Source organism: Dipodomys merriami, unplaced genomic scaffold, assembly GCF_024711535.1.
Source record: "Dipodomys merriami isolate MVZ:Mamm:240054 unplaced genomic scaffold, mDipMer1.0.p SCAF_69, whole genome shotgun sequence".
Lineage (NCBI taxonomy): Eukaryota > Metazoa > Chordata > Mammalia > Rodentia > Heteromyidae > Dipodomys > Dipodomys merriami.
In genome coordinates this window covers 3,039,036-3,057,108 of record NW_027206279.1, presented here as the reverse complement: position 1 = coordinate 3,057,108, position 18,073 = coordinate 3,039,036, and the positions used below count along the sequence as shown (strand labels likewise).

Below are 18,073 nucleotides of genomic sequence, written 5' to 3'. Positions count from 1 at the left end.
TTCGCAAGGAGGGGATGATAAAGTACTCAGGCCATAAAGCATAAATTAATACTGCAAGGTTAAACACTGGAACTAACTCATGTTTCAACAAAAGCCCCTACCAGCAGTTAAATTAACTGACATAAATACCATAAAATCTGTCTTTATTTTAGTTTCAGATGATGCTTTTCTCTACACCCCTGCTTTCAGTTTGTATAACTCATTTTTGCACATTATTGCATGCACCATTTGCCATTTAAAGAATCAGCTACAATGGGGAAAAGATTTAAGGAATCAAATACTCAAAAGAGGAAAAAGAAACTGGTTGGTCTGATCTATATCATACCTACCTAAGATTTGTTAGTGCTGTTGAAAAAAATACTACAATAGATAACAGGAGTTCAAAGAAACAGTTAATTATGAGGCTACCAGCCCAAAGAAATCTACTTTTTAAGCTTTTGATAGACATTTTGAAAAAAATACTAAAGAAAACCTGTGGTGATAATAGGTTTGATATATATTCTGGCAAAAATTATATCACATTAATGAGGTGGCTTAAAGAGCTCATGCATTTTGCAGGAGGCATTTCAATGTATTAGTATAATTAGCAGTGATGAGAAAACTGTTTGGAACTGAATTACCTCTCGCGAGTTCATTTGAGCTATATGAAATTACACCATGCAAGAAGGAAAATTACGGAGCCATCCAGAGAGAGTTCATGCCTGATTTGATCATAGCCACTAATTGGATGATCATTTTCGTAAAGCTTTTCAAATGGTTGACAGTATCTGCTTCTCTTTTTTTCTTTTTCTTTCTTTCTTTCTTTTCTTTTCTTTTTTTTTTTTTTTGATAGAACAGTTCTTTATTTCTTGTACTAAGCAACCAAACATAGGTTTGTTAGTGATTTGGGTGTTTCTATAGGGACTTTACAGGTGTAATTGTCACAATTGGAGCACCTTTGTCCCTTAATTAGCTGCTTTTGGGGAACCCCTAATGTGAGTTGCTGTTCTGGTTAACAATCTTAGAGAATACCTGATGAGTGAAGCTCTCCTAGCCCAGTACACGACAGCAGCCACCATATGACAGTAATTGAATGAAGCTAAAATCCTACCCTGTTGGAATGGGAAAGGGGCACAGTGCAGGAGTTGCGTGGCTTTTTCATTCTTCAACTGTATGTGTATGTGAACACAGCACGCTCACGTGTGTGTGCCTGATGTTTGGAATGGAGTATGTGTTCTGGTAAAGGACGAGAAGAGTGGAGGGGAAAGAGTGGGAACAGGAACTTTACTCTGTACACATGAGAGCCAGCCTAACATCGGAGGAGAACTGATATCACAGAATCAGCTTTCTTTGTATAATCTACACCATATGAACAACATGATATTGCAGAGTTAAAATTTAGTGGAGGAGTAAATACCATATTTGTTACCTGTTTCACTTTGTATTTATCTCCTTCATAACTCCTTGAATATCCATTTTAATTCCAGACATACAAGATCTTCAAGGAAACTTCAATCATGTTGGATTAAGATTATTACTATTTGAAAACTGTAATCTCAAAGAGTAGAACTCATAAGTTAGATAATAGGTACATTTTTATAAAGCAAAAAAATAAAATTACTTGCTGCATAAAGAAAGATCCAACATCAGATTTTTTTAATCTGATTACCAAATTCTGGCATAGTTAGAACCTGTGAGACAGAGCATGGCACTGTGTTTTCATGCAGATGGATGTGGTCACACACATGCTCATATGCACACATACATGTTAAGGCTGTCATGTATTACAGTTTTCCCAAAGGCAACATAACAAGAACTTTCCTCTATCTGGTTTGCAATTTGTTTATATCTAATAGATGTCCTAGGACATTTACTCATAAGTACCAGTCTAGTGTTGAGATTACTGTTATAGTGATGTTAATAGATGAAGACTGCTCTCATCACCCATGTTCTTCCAAACACTGTCACACAGCTGTCCACACACACACATTTGGAAGAATATACTCAACAATAGTAGGTACTATGTTTCTTAAAGTTATTATTTGTCTGAGAATATGTTTTAGTTACCATAGATTAAAAGAAAAATTGGCTGAGCAAAACCCTTGAGTTTAAAACATTTTTTCACTCAAACTAAACCAGATAAATTGCTTTTTTTTTTTTGGAGGACAAAAAATTATAATTGCTTATATTCTTGGGTACAGAATTTGTTTACTTTGTCTGGATACTTGGAATATTTTCCTTCAAATGTTTTTCTTGTTCAGATACGTTTTCTATTAGTTTTTTTTTTATATGTGAATGCGTAAGAAATATATTTAAACCACAAGAATGAGGGGGCAGTTCCATGTCTTGAAGTCAGGACCTTTTTGTTGGTAGGCATTTTTTGTTGGTAGCTGATACTCTACCACTTGAGCTATACCTTTAGTTATACGATTTGCTGGTTAATTGGAGATGAAAGGTTTTATGGACTTTTCAGCTCAAGCTGTGTTCAAACCACTAGCCTTAGTCCCAACCTCGTATGATTACAGGTGTGAGTCATGGTTCTTATGCTGTTCTGATTGTAACTCTTTTTCTTCTTTAGAAGCATCTAAACTCTTTATCACCTCTCTCCCATTATTATGCATTATTTTCTCCTTTACTATTTTCATTTCTTTATTTATTGTGGGAGAACAGAATCAGGGTTTAAAGTTTGTTTTCTTCCCATTATTTGAATGGAGCTTCCACATCCTAATTATATTCTGCTTTTTATTAGATCCAAAACAAACTTCTGTTTCTCCGTCTACTTAAATATTTTCCTCCTTTTTATCTTTTCTTGTTATCTTTTTAAATTAGCCTCTTTTCTTCTTACAACTTTCCATTTCTGTCTTACTGGTATCAAGTATTCTTTAATCTCTCCTAACTGAGCTGCACATGAATTGTGCTTATATTTTAGGACTAGTCATACAGAATGTTATAAAGAAAGTCTTGTGTTTGGGCCCTTGGACTTGGTCTTTGCTCAGAAAACCAGTATCTTTTCTGTGATATTCAATTTTCTTATTTTTACTCCATATTTTTTAAATTTAATGGAAAAATGCTAATCCTTTCTTGCCACCTTTCCTGGAATCAAATAAAAACTTCAAAGACCATTAAGATTGCAAAAATAATTTCTGACTTTATTTTTCATAATCTTCTTAGACAATGTAAATAGTCCCACACGTCAGTAACTTTTTTTTCTTTTCTTTTCTTTTTTTTTTTGTCGGTCTTGTCGGTCATGGGGCTTGAACTCTGAGCCTGGGCACTATCCCTGCGCTCTTCAGCTCAAGGTGAGTGCTCTACCACTTGAGCCATAGCACCATTTCTGGTTTTCTAGTGGTTTATTAGAGATAAGAGTCTCATGGACTTTTCTGCCTGGGCTGGCTTTGAACCAAGATCCTCAGATCTCAGCCTCCTGAGTAGCTAGGATTACTGGCTCGTGAGCCACCAGTGCCTGGCTAGTCAGTAACATTATTATAATCAACTTCTTTAAAATGAACCACTTTAAAAACACCATTAAGTATATGTCTATATATAGTGTTATGTGTTAGGTAATACATACCTATATCACCATAATCTTGTCAAACAGTGTGTCTGAAATATCCATGGTAAAGTCAAGCCATTCAGAGATAGTAGCAGGTTAGAGATAAAATACTATGTAAGAAGTAAATCTTAGACCTGAAGCAAAATGTGCTGTCCAAAAGACCATGATCTTTCCATTAGAGCATGTAGTAAAGGGACCCATCCAGCAGAACCTTGAAAAGGTAAATGTGTTTTATGAAGTGTTAGGTTTTTAAAAAGAGGTTGCCGAGTAAGAACAGCACCACGCACGTGGTATTCAGGTAAGGGGTAGGTTTATTCAGTAGACCTGCTGGGACCAGTCAAGGTTGGCACTCCACACGGCTGGCCAAAGAGGGCATCTGGCCCCGGGTTAGGCCTTTATATAGGGTAAGGGGTGGGGAAAGTTGTGTCCGGTAAAGGGAAGTGGGATCAGGTGGGAGAAAGGTGTGGCCACATCGGATTAAGATGTGACCTCAGCAGATGCAGATGTGACCTCTTCCAGGTGTCCCAGTTGCCTAGGTAACGCAGGTACTGGGCGAGGTCTGTTCACTGTCCAAGAATGAACCTTACATTCCAGCCTTTTGATAATTATGAAAAAGGGCGAAGATTCTCTCTGGCTACTTCCTGCTGGCAAGGGGCATCGACAGTAGGGGTAAAAGGCTGAGATGTGGTCCACTCTGGGAGAAGGCAGCAGGCAGCAGCTGTCACTTGGGTGTTGAGTCCTTCGATGAAGTCTGGAGGAGTTTCATGAGGCATTGACTGAAACCTGAACAAATGGAAACTCTGACAATTTTTAAACCTAGAATGGCTAGCCTTTGAGAGGGAATCTAGAGGGGGGTTCCTGGGACCCAGCCTGCATCGCACTCTTCAGGGCACAAGCCAAAATGTAGAAAAGACAAAGGGAGAGATAGGGAAAGTTGGACATGAGTGGCAGAGAGAGAACAAAGAGAGCCTGAAAGTAAACAGACTTCTGACCATTTACCATTGCAGTGGCAAAAACTTTAAAACTGAGAATGGCAGAAAAATTGACGTGCACCACTCCATTAAATGTAGAGTCAGTTAAAGGCCATAGGAGCTCTCTGGCGTGGCACCACGTCTGGACAGAGACTGAGCAACAGAGAGCCGTGGAGAGTAGTTTCACTCACCAGAGTAGAGAGTGGTGTGGATGTGGATGTGAAGGCCAGCAATGGTATCGATGGGCTGTGTCCGCAGCAGACAGACGGGTTTGCAAAAGGCCATCAGAATTGTGGGTATTCCTCAGAGCAAAGAGGGAAAAACAAACAGAAAAAGAAAAAAGAGGGAAAAAAGACAGAGATGAATCCCACCTATCCTGACTTTAAGCCCTTTATCGGAGTCACGGCACCATTTATGTTAGGTTTTTAAAAAGAGGTAGGCCGAGAAAGAACAGCACCACACACGTGGTATTCAGGTAAGGGGTAGGTTTATTCAGTAGACCTGCTAGGACGAGGCAAGGTTGGCACTCCATGCAGTTGGGAAAGTCCTGGGAAAGAGAGAGAGCTGGGAAAGAGAGAGGAAAGAGAGAAAAGAGCTAGAAAAGAGCTAGACAAGAGCAGAGAGAGCAGAGAGAGAGCTAGAAAAGAGAAGGGAGCTGGGAAAGAGAAGAGAAGGAAAAAGCTGAGAAAGAGCTAGAAAAGAGCAGAGAGAGCCTCTGGGCCTGGGCTAGGCCTTATCTAGGGTATGGGCGGAGAAAGGTGTGGCCACATCAAATTCAGATGTGACCTCAGCGGATGCAGATGTGACCTCTTCCAGGTATCCGAGATGCCTAGGTAACGCAGGTACTGGGTGGAGACTTTGCTGCGAGGAGGGTGGAGTCTGTGAGGAGGGTGGACCTTACATGAAGGACATTGATATTTACCTTTTCTGAATGGGTTTTCCTCTTCTTTAAAAGGAGATTGTACTCATTATCTTGCCCATGTAATTGTAACCCCTCTGTACAGTATTTTCACAATAAAAAATAAATAAAAATTTAAAAAAAGGAGATTGGGAAAACAAATAACTAAAAGTGTGCATTTCTGTTCTCCCTTCCTATCAGGAACTAAGTGGAAACAATGCAGAGGAAGACCTGGAAGCCTGACCAGCTGGGAGGTAAGTCTTATTTGCTCCCTTCCCCTCTTCCTGCCTAAAATGCTCCAGTGTTCAGCCTTCTTGCTCATGAAGCATATTTTAAGTATATAAACCATATGTTAAGGAAAATGGTTAAAACACAGTCATCATAGCGCCTCGGGCCTCTCTCTTGCCTTTTATATGGAAAATAAATTCTATTGTTTGAGCGATCATTATTTGGATGTTTCTTTTATATGCAACTAAAAGTATCCTAATTGATACATATATATGTATGTATATACATATATATATATATGGCATTTTATGAGAAGAAGCACTCATAAATTGTAGATGAGCCATATTCCAGATAAGCTTTTACACAATGTTGCTGAAGGCTAAGTGAATTGTAGAAGTATGATTTGGGAGTAACAAATTGATACAGCTATGAAATGTACAGTTTATTAAGAAAGAATTGAGTGCTTTTTGGTAATTAGCTGTACACAGAGAATTTGTATATGGCAACCCTGCTGCTGGCAGAATGCTGGTGGTAGATTGATAGACTTACAACAGTTATTTAAGAGCGGGGCTGCTATGGACATAGAAATAGTCATAACCAGTTCATGCTCCTAAGGACAAATGATGATTTGTTCTTATGCTTGAACTATGATGAAATCGGTGATAACATCCTAGAAAGAAGCAAAACCGTAGGGATGTTATTAAGAGTTTAGCAATTCTAGTTTGTGAGGGAATATGGATTCTACTTACTCAAAATAATAGCATATAGGAAAAGAGGAAAAGATTGTCATTATTTTGAATTGTTCTGGGCTGTTCCATTGTAATATATACTTTAAGTCAAATTTCAGATTATTAGTATTTATTTTATGACTGTGATGTATGTATACTGCCACAATATTGCTATAATGAAATAATACGACATTGTGAGCTGTCCTCCACAAGTCTAATGGAGTGCTTTTTTGATTAATAGTGCAATTTCTATCAGTACACCTTTGCTTATAGACCATCATTATTATTCAATTTCTAGCATATTCACTTAGAAGTAAGTTGAGTTTTTTTCTATTTTGCATTTAAAAAGTTATTATTAAGTAGTTGCACAAAGAGGTTACAATTCCATGTCAGGTCATGAGTACAATGCTTCTTGATAAATGTCACTCCTTCCATTGCTCTCCCCATTTCCACCCCCACTTCCTACCCTGACGTTGGGTAGTTCAATTTTTAGATATGTACACTGAACATAATGAGTGCATTAGCTCACCCTCCCTCCATTTCTGTCCCTCTCATTCCCTTTCCCTTTTAAATGTACGGTATCTAGTGTTACTGTTCTATCAACTGGTGCCTCAGTCTTAGCTGTGGTAATCAGGTAAAAATCTCAAGGTACTAATCAGCAAAAAATACCTGGAAGAATTCATCTTATTAAGAAAATTGAAGTTGAAGTTGTAGCTTCATGATGAATGCTTGCCCAGTAAACAGTGAGTCATAGGTCTAGTTCCCAGCACCTCCAAACAATAACTGCAAGTGAATCATTTGAAAATACCTGAATCTGATCTGAATCTATACTTTGAAATAAGAACCTCATAATTATTTCTAGACAATTAGGCATATATTAACCACACATCAAATTTTAAATGATTCAGAATGGGGTTTCCTAGGAATTTCTACTTCCTCTTCCTCAAGGACCTGGGGAAACCATTTCTGTTTAGAATTTGTCTCTCTTTTGTTCCATGTTGATTTTTCCTCACAGTTTAGTTGACATTCTTCTTGCATGGAGAGCTTTCTCATCACATTATCTTAGGGAACAACCTACAGGGAAAAAAGATTTGGGCTCACAGCTGCAGAGGGTTCAGTCTGCAAATTGTTAGCCCTATATACTTGGGCAAGGGCATCATGGCAGTGGGAGCATGTAGTCTTCACTTCATGGTGGACAAAGGCACACCTCCAATGACTTACTTACTTATTCCAGTCACCCTTACTTGCTAAGGATCCTGCAATCTCCCAAAATAGCACTACTACCTAGAGACCAAATGTTTCTGAGTTTGTCGAAGACTTTTTATATTTAAGCAATGAGCAGAAGAGAAGATGAAGGAAAAACAACAGGAAGGGGTTAGATACATACATAATTAAAGTGGTTAAAATGAGAATAGGTCTCCTATTCCTAGAAAGTTGGCTGTCCAGACTAGAATGCCTGGTTTCATTCTGTGGTTCTGACAGCACAATTTTGAACAAGTAGACAAGAATCTTAGACAACAGACATTGTAAGTATCTAAGCTTTAGAATTCTTTCAGATGTTTGAGAAAAGAGCCCTTTGATAAAAAGAAAAAAAATTTCATATGCTGTCTTACTTGGATAGAGGTTGGAATAATATGGGGAAAAGAAACTGTTCAAAGGATAGTTTTAGCCAAAATTATTGAGTTATAATTTATTTATTATGAAATTTGTGTAATTATTATTATGTAATTTATTTATTATGAAAAAAACTACATAGAGAAAATAGGAAAGCATAGTTTCAACAAGGAAGAATTACTTCCACTTAATTATTTCACCAAATGAGAAAAGGGTAGGAAACAGCAGAGTGCTAAAAGTTAAAAGTGGTGCTGGGGCTGGGAAGGTGGCTCAGTGGTAGAGTGCTTGCCTTGCATGCCTGAGGCCCTGGGTTCAATTCCTCAGCACCACATAAGCAAAAAGAAAAAAAGCCCGGAAGTGGTGCTGTGACTCAAGTGGTAGAGCGCTAGCCTTGAGCTGAAGAGCTGAGGGACAGCACCCAGGCCCAGAGTTCAGGCCCCACGACCGGACCCAAAAAATAAAATAAAATAAAATAAAAGTGGTCCTTGAATGAAGTTCATTATCTATTATTGTTCATTTCAGAAATGAAGGGAGAAATAGCAGTGTCCCTTAGAAAACTTATGTTTCAGTTATGTGATGTATGCAACTTTGTTACATTTGTCAGAGCATCTGTTTAGGTAGACATCATTTTTGCTAGCTCATAACTTATGTATAATTGTAGGATTGTGTGAATTTTGTTACAAGTGATAGCACTAGTTTTTATTTGGGATCATCAAATCAGACCAAAGTTCCTCCTTCCATACCAGTCCTGCTGAACACAGAAATAGTCACATTTGGGTTATGTAATTGGTACAGACTAGAAAAAAGGTGAACATTAAACTTCATGTACTTTAATGATCTCAACCTCAGAGCACTAATTGTTAAACAAGAAAATAAATGTTTCCCTCTTTTATTTCTCTTGGAAATATAAGTCAAGTGGGCAAAACCTTTAGCTAGCACTTGGTTTACCAAATCATCATCCAGAATTTCATTCTCAGTGGCTAAAAAAATGAAGCTGAGCCAAGGAATTCTCAGAGATTAATGTGATGCTTTCTATACTTTATAAATTGCACACTGGTGCTCTTTGGTGTTATATAAGGAATTTCTGCTTGATAAATGGCATTATACATTCGTTTCTAAAAATGTTATCTGGAAAAGTTGTCAAGTATGTTAAAAATAGGAAAGATTTTTATATTCTTGACTGAGTCATAGAAGAAAATTGCTTAGTGTTGGGTATGATTGGAAATAACGTTTATCTCACTACTTTGCTTCATTTTCCCTAAGTACTTATCAACTCCAGATGTGTACATTTTAATTATCTGCCAAATGTCAGCCTCCCATCTTTATTTGAAGGCTCCATGAGGGTGGGATTCTTGTAATACTGTGGAAACGTATCTGAAAGACTGCTCATCTCTGAGATGTGATGCCTACACTCCCAAACTACATTCAGCTGTCAAATTGTAACACTCCAGTGATCAATGTGGAGCGTTAATCACCGTGATTTTGAAGAGACTCTGCTGTACCTGCTTATTTACATGGATAATTTTTTATTCTATTTCTTTCATAATCTAATTGCAATATTACAAATCTAGAAGAAATTAAACTCTGGTCCCATATGGTGGCTTGGTAACATTTTTGGGGGGGGGGTCCGGTCGTGGGGCCTGAACTCTGAGCCTGGGCACTGTCCCTCAGCTCTTCAGCTCAAGGCTAGCGCTCTACCACTTGAGCCACAGCACCACTTCCGGCTTTTTTTTCTTTTTGCTTATGTGGTGCTGAGGAATTGAACCCAGGGCCTCAGGCATGCAAGGCAAGTGCTCTACCACTGAGCCACCTTCCCAGCCCCTTGGTAACATTTTTATAACCTGCTGCTATAAATGTTCTTACATGAATTTTTGTGTAGTCTGAGAGTACTTACAAAGTCACTTTAAGATCTATAATAAATAAGTAGGAGTCCAATTAATATATGTTCAACATGACTTACAAAGCAGAGGAAGTCACAAATGTTACTTTTGTTTCACGAAATTTTGCTAGTTGTTTTTCAAAAATTTCCAGAAATTTTAACATTACTCAAAATATAGCTTTAACCATTGATTCATGTGAGATAATAGAATAATAGAATTAAGTGGTAAAAAAACAGAGTAGAAATTGAGGCATTTGAAAAGAAATAGAAAAGAGAATGTTTTGATTCTTATTAGTTAGTGATTATCTACAGAAATGAAAAAATGACAAAAATGTATAGAATTTATAAAAATCTTAGTTTTTAAATTAGGTAGTCAAATAATAGTAATTACTTGAGAACTGTTTTTGGATTTTTGTCTTTGTAGTGAACCACTTCAGATAAATCTGCCCAGCATTTTGCTTTGCTTTTGTTCTATTTCTTTTTTTTTTTTTAGATTTAACCTGGAAATATATATTTTTTATTGTGATTAAGTGATTATATAAATTTCACAAAATTCACAGCATTGTGAGATAGTGATACTTAAAGTCACAAACACATTCTAACCTTCATGGAGCAAATTGTCTTTATCGTGGTCTATAAAGTTTGTGAATTCTATGAGCTTTGACAATATAGTTATTTCTTGTTTGTTATTTGGTATTTGTTCTATTTCTAAACATGACTCTCACTTGAGTTTTGTCTAATCTTGCTTTAATTACCTTGTTAGACAATTGCCTATGCCCTGTAGGTATCATAATGCTTTATTGAATATTTCCCACTTTTAATGTTAATTAGAAAAATATACCTTATTTCTGTCTCAGAACATCGAACTTCCATATCTTTGAGTGGAAATAGCATCATCTTTTTGATTCATTAAAAAGAACAGAAAATACATTTAAAATAAAATCATTTTATAAAGTCATACCTACCTGAAAAAAAGTGTTAGTCCTACTTGTGATTACTTGTGCTGCTGAGGATTTGTTGTAAACATCATTTTGTTTGTTTGGGGGATGAACTTCACAATTTACATGTGCTGCTGGCTTACTAAGCATTCAGAACTGCTCAGAGAAGGATGGTTTTCACTGGACCTCATTCTGCAGAGACAGGAAAGTAGTGTGCATCAGTGTGGGCATTGTAGTTCTTGAATGCTGAACACTCTCCCATTCTTTCTGAAGTTTGTGAATTTGAAAAAGGATGACGGTGGTGATTGTAAGGTAAATTAAGTGAGTAGGTTTAGTTAGGTAGCCGGTGAAGAGCACACTAATGTATTCAGGCAGGAAGAGAAGTTTATTTTATGACCGAATGGCTGCCCTGCCATGCATGGTGCATGGTGCAGAGCACAAGGCCCAAAGGGGAAGGTTGCTCTCCCACCTGGGCCAGGAGAAGGTGCAGCCTGGTGAGGGAAGGTGTGGCCACAATGGATGTGGATGTGACCTCAGGGCCTGGGACCTCGGAGGGGAGGCTGATGGGGCGGGGGGGGGGGGGGGGGGAGGGGGGAGAGGGGGAGAGGATGTGACCCTGGAGGAGGGGGAGGTGTCTGCTTGAGGTGTGCCCCTTACCTAGGTGATGCAGGCACTGGACAGAGACTTGTGCAGGCCGTGGGGAGCACAGAGCCTACATGGCCTGGGGCAGACCTATCAGTTATATTTTGGGATTCTGACTTTCATTTTTTTCTACATGAGACTTTGGAATATTTGAGGAAGTTGATTATCAATTGCAAATTTCTCTTTTCTGGTTGGCTCTCTATGTAGTTTGCTTACTTTAGTTAGGACATATGTGTCTTACTGACCAACAAAAGCTTTGCTCTTCATTGTAAGAGAAAGTTTATTCAATATCTGCTGTAAGTATACACACACTCTCTCTCTCTCTCTCTCTCTCTCTCTCTCTCTCTCTCTCTCTCTCTCTCTCTCTCTCTCTCTCTCTCTCTCTCTCTCTCTCTCTCTCTCTCTCCATACTCCAATAAGCCTTTGCTTTAGAGTAAGCTTCTTCAATAGGCCCCAACAGATTAGGCTAAAAACCATAATGGTATCACTTCTGCTAAAGTTCCACATCACCAAATTGAAACTAAGCTATCTGACCTTCCTCCCAAAAAATCAGGATTAGAACCATAGCAGGCAAGTTTCCCCAACAAGTCAGTTTCAATTCGTGTGATAATGAGGTTCTCTCGGCATTAATCCTTACACAATAAAGTTAGCCTGACACAACCTGATGCTAATCCTTTCCTTCCTATTCTGTTTTCCTGTCCTCACCACAGGAGGAGAGTACTTTGAAATGGTGAATCTGCTTTCTAGTCTGCCTTTTTCAGTCCTTTTCTGTTTATAAAACCAACGTCTGTTCATGTCATGGGAACTCTTATTTCATTTGATTGAACTAAAATGTTTCCAAATTCTAGAATCAGAATTAAAGCCAATAAAGTTCTTAAACTTTTTCCTTGGACAAGTATGTCAGCACTTTGTCATCTGCCTTCTTTGGGACAATTACCTTGTACATTTGTGATGTGATGAGATACTTCCCTAATATTATATATTTCATATGGGGTCCCCTGACCTCTCATCTGTTTTTGTAAACCTTTGTGAACCTTTGGTTCACTTTTGTCCAGTAAAACATCCTATGGGCCTTAGCAAATGCATAGTGTTGTGTCCACCACTATAGTGGCATACAAAATAGTTTCAACATGCTAATAAAAGTCTTGTGCTTTATCTCCTCAAACTTTCCTCATCCCCAGACCTTTGGCAACCATTGATTTGTTTGCTCTTTATAGTTTTGCTTTTCTGTAATATTGTAAATAGAACCAATAGCTTAGACAATAAGAGCAAAATTTGACAACGGGGATCATATCATATTGAAACCTTCTGCACAGCAAATTATCAGAGTAAAGAATGGAAGAAATATTTGCCAGTTATTCATTTAACAAGGGATTAATATATAAAGAACTCACAACATTAGCAAAATCACAGATATTCCAACCAGTAAACGTGGAAGTAAAAAGTACAGTGTTCACAAATATTCAACAATGAACAATTATAGATGTTGATCATCCTTAGTAAAGGCAATGTAACTAAAACTACATTGAGACTCCATGTTAACTCAGTCAGAATGACCATCAACAAGCAAAGCAGCAACAGGCACTGCTGAAGATTCAGGGGGCAAAATGAATATTTACACATTGTTGGGGGGGGGGAAATATACCCTAGTATTTCCTATACTGCTACAGTCCAGGGAAAATATCTTTGCCTATGCTTACATCTTTTTTCCTTTAGTAGTTTCAAAGTCTCAAGTCTTATGTTAATATCCTTGATTCAATTTTCAAGTGATTTTTATATAAGGGAAATACAGAATTTTAATTTTAGTCTTTCCAACACCATTTGTTGAAGTTTTTGTTTTCTTTCAAAATATTGCCTAAAATGTGATCTATTTTAAAGATCCATGGCTTGCTGAGAAGAGTTTTTTTGCACAGCTGTTGGATGAAATATTAAGTCCATTTGATCCATGGTACAGTTTCAACAAACTTTCTTTGTTGCTTTTTTGGGAGGTCTAAATGATGCATCTACTGATATCAGACAGTGGTGCCGAGGGCACCACTGTTACTGTTTCTGTACCTGTCTTTCTCTTTATGTTATATAGTGTTAATTTTATGAAACTGGATGTACTAAACTTAGGTACATATGAACTTACAATTCTTACATATTCTTGGATGGGCTTCTGTATTAGTATAGAATGACCTTCTTTATCTCTAATGTTGGCTTGAAGTCTTCTTTGTCAGGAAGGAGTATAGAAACTTCTAGGATGCCATATTATTTTTCACTCTTCCACTTTCTGTTTGTGAGTGTTTTTCCAGTGAGGCATGTCTCTTATAGACAACAAACACTTGGATCTTTTTTTCTTTTACTATCCGGCCTAAACTTTTCTCTGGAGCATTAAGGCCATTTACATTTAGGGCTATTTTTTAGCTTTATTTACTGATTTCTATCATTTTGTTGTTTTTTGTTTGACTTCAGTCCTGTTTGTTATTTCCTTTTACCCTTATTCATCTTGGAAATTTGCCTATTTACTGAATTGATCATGTTTGGTTGTTTCCTTATGCACATTTGTACAACTGATCTTAAGAAGTTATTCTTTCTAATCTCTGGTGTTTGTAGTTGTAGCTGTGTTGTGTGCTGGCTTAGTGGTCATAAGTAGCTTTTTTTGTGCTTGTTTTGATCAGTGTTACCCTTTCAGCATGTTCTAGCTCGTCCCTTCTTTACCGGCCCCTTCCTTCACTCTTCTTTTGTAGGAAATATATTAGATTCCTGTCTGCATTTTCCCCCTTTTCTCCTCTTCATTCATCTGCCCCTTTCTCCTGACCTCACCTCACCCCCTGTCAGTATCTGCTTCTTGGTGTTTGATTTTGCTGAACTTTGAAAGGATAACTTTGTTGGTTATAGAAATTTTGGTGGACGGGGCTGGGAAGGTGGCTCAGTGGTAGAGCGCTTGCCTTGCATGCCTGAGGCCCTAGGTTCGATTCCTCAGCACCACATAAGCAAAAAGAAAAAAGCCAGAAGTGGCGCTATGGCTCAAGTGGTAGAGTGCTAGCCTTGAACTGAAGAGCTGAGGGACAGCGCCCAGGCCCAGAGTTCAGGCCCCACGACTGGACCCAAAAAAAAAAAAAAAAAAAAAGAAAGAAAAGAAAAGAAAAGGAAAAAAAAAGAAATTTTGGTGGTCAATTGTTTTCTCTCAGGCCCTTAGGTTTTCTTATAAGAGATCTGATTCATGTTGATGGCTTTTCCTTTGTAAGTAAGTTGGCAGTGTTCTCTTGGAGCTTTCAGTGTTCTTCCTTTGTTGTGTAGACTTGGCATGTTAACTATATTATGAAGGGCGAGGATCCATTCTGGTCATGTCTGTTAGAGTTCTAAAGAGCTCTTAGACTCTGTTTCTATGTCTTTCCCTAAATCTGGGAGATTTTGTGCTGAACCTTCATCAGATGGGGCTCCTGTGTGTTGGCCATGTCTCACCAGCTCTTCAGCCAGGGGATTCTAAGGCTCTGTCTTGCCATCACACCCAGTGGTGTTTGAAAGTGGAACTGTGCTTATTTAGTTAGTTCTTGATTACTCTTGTCTGGATGAAGTATTTCCATGGTCTTGATTACTCTTGTCTGGATGAAGTATTTCCATGGTCTCTTCTTTGATTAGGATATTTCTTCTACTTAAAGAAAGCATAAATATTCTGATACTCTCCAGTATGGCTTTTTCTGTTTTATTTTCATGGGCATGTCATTCTCTTATACATGTGTTCCTAACTTATATCTATTCTATTTCATGGTGTGAAAGCTCTCTGGTTTAAAACAGCCTTTTCTCCCTCTCTATCTCTAACTTCGTCATATCGGAATAATAGTTTTCTAAAGGAATTTTCCTGGCTCCAGTTTCCTTTCTGCCATTCAAAATTTAAAAATCTCATTCATGGGCTGGGAAGGTGGCTCAGTGGTAGAGCGCTTGCCTTGCATGCCTGAGGCCCTGGGTTCAATTCCTCAGCACCACATAAGCAAAAAGAAAAAAGCCGGAAGTGGTGCTGTGGCTCAAGTGGTAGAGTGCTAGCCTTGAGCTAAAGAGTTGAGGGACAGCGCCCAGGCCCAGAGTTCAGGCCCCACGACTGGACCAAAAAAAAAAAAAAAATCTCATTCATTAAAACAGAGATAACCATTTTTCACTCCTTAGACAGCAAAACTATTTATTTATTTATTTTTTGGTCAGTTGAACTCTGGGCCTGGGCGCTGTCCCTCAGCTCTTCAACTCAAAGCTAGCACTCTAGCACTTGAGCCACAGTGCCACTTGTTTCTTTTTCTGCTTTTTCTGCTTATGTGGTGCTGAGGAATCGAAATCAGGGCCTCATGTATGCGAGGCAAGTGCTCTATCACCGAGCCACCTTCCCAGCCCCCAAAACTATTTTTTTTTAAAAAAACTGATACAGGCTGGGAAGGTGACTTAGTGGTAGAGCGCTTGCCTTGCATGCATGAGGCCCTGGGTTCAATTCCTCAGCACCACATAAGCAAAAAGAAAAAAAAGCTGGAAATGGCGCTGTGGTTCAAGTGCTAGAGCGCTAGCCTTGAGCTGAAGAGCTGAGGGACAGCACCCAGGCCCAGAGTTCAGGCCCCACGACCGGGGGAAAAAAAAAAAAAACAAACCTGATACAATGGTGGTGGGAATTCTATTTCTATAGAACTCATAATTGGGGCAACTCATTGGACCTAACTTGATAAACCCAGTAACATGCTTTCAAATATCCATGTCATTTCTGGGACCTATTATGAAACTGTAGACATAACCTCTAGATTTGCTTTCTTGGGAAAGCAAAAATGTTTCATTACTAAATTTTTTCATAAGAAAGGGAATGTGAAAATCTATTTAAATGGTTGTAAATAGAATAATATTTAAATTGTGGCACATTCATATTATGGAATGTTATCCAACATTTTTTTGTCAGTCGTGGGGCCTGAACTCTGGGCCTGGGTGCTGTCCCTCAGCTCTTCAGCTCAAGGCTAGCGCTCTACCACTTGAGCCACAGTGCCACTTCCAGCTTTTCTGCTTATGTGGTGCTGAGAAATCAAACCCAGGGCCTTACATATGGGAGGCAAGCACTCTACCATTGAACCACCTTCCCAGCCCTCAACTTTTTTTTTTTTTTTTTTTTTTTTTTATCGGTCGTAGGGCTTGATCTCTGGGCCTGGGCGCTGTCCCTCAGCTCTTCAGCTCAAGGCGAGTGCTCTACCACTTGAGCTACAGCGCCACTTCCGGTTTTCTGGTGGTTTATTGGAGATAGGAGTCTCAGGGTCTCTCCTGCCCGGGCTGGCTTTGAACCGTGATCCTCAGATCTCAGCCTCCTGAGTAGCTAGGATTACAGGTGTGAGCCACCAGCGCCCGGCCAGCCCTCAACTTTTTTAAATAATGAAAAATACCTGTATGCAATGGTACAGAAGTATGCCTATAATAAAATACTTAGAATAGTCTCATTCTTGTAAATTAAACAACTATAAGCATATTCAGATTTAATGTTGTATAATGTGTACATATATTTATGAGTATATTTATATTTATACACACCTATTTTATATGTGTTTATGTGCATGCATATATAAGAGATACACACATACAGAAAGGGAAACAAACTAGGAGGAAATGAGAAGCAACTGCTATTGGACAGTGATGAATGCATTCTAAAATTGTTGTGCTGACAACACTCTAAATATTTCAGAAACCGTTGAATTGTATACCTTAAGTGTAATCTATGGTATCCTCATAAAAGTGTTTAACACCTAAAAGGAAACACCCATGTTTTATTGAATTTGTTTAAGAAAAAGTGTCAGTAAACAATGTGTCTCTTGTCCACATATCCAACAGCATAGAACCAGGTGGCACTTTGTCCATCTTTCCAACAGAAGGTAGGTCCCAGCAACACACCCACACATGGAAACCAACCCCCAAGTGATGCTTTTGAGAAATGGGCTCTTTAAGAGTACAGTTGCTTCTTAAAGATCCAATTTCATAAATGGGATTCCGTGATTTTGTACAAAAGAGGTTGAAGGGAGCTGCCTCACCACATCTTGCCCGTTCTTCTTGTCCAGGTATCTTAATTTTGTATTATGGCCTTTGCTGGAAAATGTTTCAAGTTATTTTTGGAAAGAAGTGCTGTGTTCTATAGAAATCTAGTAAATCAAATTACAAGCTTCTAGGTAAATTACTTTCCAACCCCATGTGCCATCTTTCTTGACTGTCATGTCCCTGTCCATTCTGTTTTTCTTATGGTTTTGAAATCTCTCTGCTAAATTTTATGTCACACTCAGAACAGTGTCATAGCAGATAAATGAGGTTTACGATGATTATGATAATGACCTTTCAGCATCTGAAACATTAAAAGGCATCACACAGCAGAATGTTGGCAATCAATCAGTATGTGTGCAAGCATTTCTTGAGCTGTGATAATGAACTTATACGATGTTGGGTGCAGATAGGAAAAAGAAATTTGGCTTATACCTCTTTTATATCCCTTGAGGAGTATCTAGTCATGTTCAGAAGAGAAAAACAATACCACAGTGTCTCTAAGTATCTGTTGTGTAGTTCAGTTAAGCGACAGCAGATTTCTCATATAGAAATTAGATAAAACAGTAAAAATAAATTATTAGTTTTTTTAATAATTAAGTGGCACCTAGTAATTAGA

At 38.3% G+C, this 18,073-nt stretch overlaps 1 protein-coding gene across 1 annotated transcript in view; it reads left to right on the top strand.

Annotated features, from left to right (window-relative positions):
• Window positions 1–18,073, top strand: part of Meis2 (Meis homeobox 2) — a 411,350-nt gene that overhangs the window by 87,902 nt on the left and 305,375 nt on the right. The window contains exon 3 of the mRNA XM_070005731.1: window positions 5,603–5,655. The gene's annotated coding sequence lies outside the window, so the exon portion shown is untranslated. The remainder of the gene's footprint in view (window positions 1–5,602; window positions 5,656–18,073) is intronic.